Source organism: Octopus sinensis, linkage group LG12 (genome assembly GCF_006345805.1).
Source record: "Octopus sinensis linkage group LG12, ASM634580v1, whole genome shotgun sequence".
Taxonomy (NCBI): Eukaryota; Metazoa; Mollusca; class Cephalopoda; order Octopoda; family Octopodidae; genus Octopus; species Octopus sinensis.
The window spans coordinates 29473170-29478169 of record NC_043008.1 but is presented as its reverse complement, the minus strand read 5'-3'; the positions used below and the strand labels follow the sequence as shown (position 1 = coordinate 29478169).

The window sequence follows — 5000 nt, the reverse complement described above, 5'->3', positions numbered from 1 at the left end:
CTCCGAACGTTTAAAGGAAATTTATCTTCAAACAGGCAAAATTTAATAAGGCTTTGGATTGAATTACGTCTGAATAATTAAGATATGTGAATTCTAAGTACATTTCAACAGATTCAAAAACGGCGTAAAACATTGGAGTTTATGGGTACTTACAATATTATGTGTACTCGTGTTGTACTTAACGCTACTAAAACTCATTATTTTCGGATAACGAGTTTTAGTGGGCTTCATAGACATTATTTCAAATCCTATCTGCTACAATCAGTAACAGAATTGTTAGACTAAATGCGTGAATTAAAAGTTATAATATTTTCAATAAGTAAAATTAATATAACATTCGTATTCGTATCTATCCATTGCGAAGAACTCAACGTTTTTGCTTTCGTAAACCAGTTTCAACAACTTGATGCCCCATTCTGTGCTCTTCCTCTCACCATCATTTAGGTATGTTTTGCTATGTTAACGTTAAATAATGGAACATGTAATAATGCTATAAATGTAGGTTATATGTTGTACATTGAAATTCAGATTGATATTAGACAATACAGAGGATAATTTGTTTCATGACAACAATTTCCAATACAGAAAGCAAAACACATAGTGTGGAAATTCATTTCTATATTTCTATATATGCTGAAGTCAATTTCAAAATAAATGTCACTATTTGTAATGACCAGGCTATGACCAGATCGTATTTTCCATCCATTTCACTGATGATCCTGTCTGTTATGAAGAAGCATAATATGCATATACTTAACTACACCCTTTTCTGAAATAGTACTTTCTAAACATCTGATATGCTTCTTTCTACAACTAATATGACATCTTGATTATGTATAGCATCTGAAATACACACACATACACGCACAAACACACACACACACACACACACACACACACACACACACACACACACACACACACACAGATATATATATATGTATATATATATATATTGGTAGCGACTCCGTCACTCGAGCAGTTCGGGCCTAACTCGAATATAAATTTAGTAAAGTGAATCTGTATATGCAGGCACTGACTTTAAGTATGTAATTGCAACCAAAAACTCGGGCTTCTTTTATTCAGCCTTGTCGCAGTTCATTTATTTTCGTTCAGCGTTTGGCGGTCGTCGTACAGGTGTCCTGTATCAAAAAATATTATTCGTAGCACAAGTTCTCGCGACATCGCTCACACGCGCCTGTCTCGGGCTCAGAAGTTACAGCACGAGTTGTTATCTATAATCGTAAAAATTGTAAATAATTCAAATTCAATGTTTCAAACAATAAATTTCTATAGAGATTAGGATTTAAATTTCAATTCATAAAAATTTTCCATTCTACATTACTTTTAAAAGAACGAAAAATATCCAAAGACTTTGGCTAATACGAACGAAACTGGGAGGTACAAAAGACCAACTGGCATCTCTTCTCAAGAGTATAGGTGACAATCAGATTGCTGATGGTTTTGGGGCACTCCGCTGTCGTAATGTGATAGCTGTTAATCTGTGCGTATGTGTGTAAAGATCAGTTGTAGTTTGAAGGGTTGCTTTATATTAACCCTTAAATTAGAAATAGAGAGAGAGACTTAGTACTAGATAAAAGAAAAAGCCATTTGCGGCTAGAAATTAAGCGGGAAAACGTGAAATTTTTCGAGCAAGCATGTGTCTTATGCAAAATCTGTGATGAGCCCGAGTGATGCTGATGACCTGTTGTACCATCTCTGTTGTATTCCTATTAAACTTGGACTTGTTATAAAAGGCATTTTAAACTATTAGAACAATTCCACTAAAACGCCTTCATCGTATTTTAAGCACAGATGTCCTTGCATTTGCAGGCACCACCTCAATTAAAGCTATGATTTTGAAGAACCAATTGAGATGGTGTGGCCATATTGTTCGAATAGCAGATGAACACATGCCGAAAAAACTGTTTTAAGGTGAGATTGCAGAGGGGAAACACTATCGATGTAAACCTGAAAAAGCCTTAATGACGGTATAAGGACTACTATGAAGTCACTTAGTATGGTTCCAGAAGATATAGAAACCTTTGCTTCGGTTCGAGTTGGATGGCGAACAAAAGAACGGAGTTGGGTGAAAGCATTAAAAGAAGACAGAATAACGCAAGTAAGACTCAAAATAGATCTAAGGAAGAATGTAACAACCGAGAAGGTGACATGCCTGTCTTTGCAGTGAACACATGGTAAACGAACCTCCACCAACTATCTTGCCTTTATGTTTGTGCACACCTTTGAATGCAGTGCATGCCAGAAGGTTTGTAAATCAAACGGAGGCCTCACAAGACATTTTAAGATCCACAAAGAGCAGAACTTAACTGCAGGTTTTTGTGGTCCAAATTAGAGGCGCAATCTATGTTGGTTACTTTTCAGAAAATTGTCTGGATTAAAAATCAATCTCAGACACCATGATGGTGCTAAGGTCTAGGTACAGGAGGTGGTCAGACAATCACCATATATATACAGGGAAATTCAAAACATAGGAAAAATGTTTTATTTTATATGAAACAGTTTATAAGATGCCCTTGATCCTCTGATCTAACCCCTCTTGATATCTATATTTGGGGGCATTTGAAAGGCATGATGTATCGTAGAAAGATATATGACATAAATCATTTGAAGGAACGAATCACCAACTTATCCCCAGATGTGATATTACGAGTTCAGAATGAGTGGGATAAACGTATTGTAATGTGTATTCAAAACAATGGTAAACATATAGTGCCCTTAAAAAAAACTGTTCTTATAAACTGTTTCTTATAAAAAAGATAAATTTTTCCTATGTATGACATTTGAATCACACTGTATATATCTACACATATATGCATGCGTATATATACAGCATAACTATCCACATATACGCACACATGTATATATATACACACACATACATATATATATATATATATATATATATATATTATATATATATATATATATATATATATATACATATACATATTAAACATAGACACACACATACAAACGCATGTGCACGCACATACAATTTATATATAAATAAAGAAAGAAATATAGATATATATATATACACAATCACACGCATATTATGGGCTTTCGTCTAAACTCTAACAAGGTATCCTATTCTGAATTCTGTTATAAAATCATTTATTTGTTAACCAAAATACTATTATTTCTACATCAAACAAATTAAAAGCATAAAATGTTATAACAACATCGATTACATGATATCAGTACAATATATAAACTCATGTCAAAGAGATAACTGTTATATAATCGCTTTGAGTATTCAGTTTCTAATTTCGCTGCTACACTGGATCATAAGCAATGTGGTCATGACTAGTTATGTCAAGGTCAGATATGGGTTACACAAATCAACTAACAAGAATACTACGCTTTGTCACAGCCGAGCAAACAGTGCCCATAGTGCCAATTTAACCAATTAAGGTTAGCATATTTTTCGCATTGTTATGGTCAGCTATATGTCATGAAGGCAATATATCAGGTCATGCCATAAGTTAATAGAATGTCTAATGGAATTAAACATTATTTTTATGCATTTATGTACATTTAAACTAGCAAAATCTTGTTTTACAGAATAATAAAATTAAATTTTCTCTGATTGAAACTGTTTCTAACATGGAAGTATCCAAAGAGCATTTAAGGCACATAATGCTTTATGAGTACAAAAAAAGGAAACTCTACAGCCGAAGCGACCCGAAAAATACAGTCAGTTTATGGGAAAGAATGCTTGAATGAGAGAACTTGCAGGAGATGGTTTGCAAAATTCAGAAGTGGAGATTTCAGCCTTGAAAGTGAAGATCGAACAGGACGTCCGGTCGAGTTTAATGATAAGCTCCTTGAGGCATTACATGAAGAAAATACTGTATTATCAATTGAAGAATTGGCAATAAAGCTTAGTTTAAACCATACAACTCTACATCGTCATCTTCAACAACTTGGAAAGGTTTCTCAACTTGGAAAATGGGTGCCTCATGAATTGTCCGAAAGCAACTGTAAACCCCGTTTTGACATCTGCTCTTCTCCCCATTCTCATTTCACCCTTTTTGGATATACTTGTGGCTGGTGACGAGAAATGGATCTTCTATTGAAATGCTAAATGTCATAAGTAGTGGCTTGGTAAAAGGGAAAAATCTCAACCATAACTGAGTAGGGAACTTAATGGGAAAAAAGTTTATTCTCCCTATCTGGTGGGATTGCAAAGAAGCAATTCACTTTGAATTGTTACCGCCTAATGCAACAATCAATGCTCAAGTCTGGTGTCAGCAATTAGAGCGTTTGAACCAAGCGTTGAGGAAAAAAAGACCCGCTTTAGTGAATCGAAAATATGTGATGTTTCATCAGGACAATGCGCAACCCCACACTGCAAAAATCCCATCACAGAAGATCGATAACCTTGGTTGCGGAATATTCCTCATCCTCCTTATTCTCCAGACCTTGCACCTTCAGACTACCATTTGTTTCGTAGTTTACAGAATCATTTGTGGGACAGAATACTTGAATGAGAGAACTTGCAGGAGATGGTTTGCAAAATTCAGAAGTGGAGATTTCAGTCTTGAAGGTGAAGATCGAACAGGACGTCCGGTCGAGTTTGATGATAAGCTCCTTGAGGCAGGAGGAGGTCGAAACTGACATTTCAGAGTTCTTCGCTTTGAAATCAAAAGTTTTACATTGATGAGATTAACAAGCGTGTAACAGATGGAAGGAAGTCATAGATAATCCGAGAAAGTACACTGATGATTAAATTTCAATTAAATATAACATTTGATCACTTGTTTTCTTTATTCAAAATTTGGACAGAACTTATGAGATGACATAATAACTGTTACTATTAGTATTTTAGCAAAATGTACTAAGCTTATTATAAGACAATGTATTTGACAATGTTTTAGTAAATATCTTCTGTTACAAGTTTCACGTTGTCTTCAAAATTGTACTTCCTACAAACCGTTGTAATAAAATATTGCTTAATACATATATGACTTGTT

The 5000-nt window shown here is 34.5% G+C and overlaps 1 protein-coding gene across 4 annotated transcripts in view; it reads right to left on the bottom strand.

The window, feature by feature from the left end:
• Nucleotides 1-5000, bottom strand: part of LOC115217977 (protogenin A-like) — a 1479291-nt gene that overhangs the window by 1249473 nt on the left and 224818 nt on the right. The gene's annotated exons all lie outside the window — the stretch shown is intronic.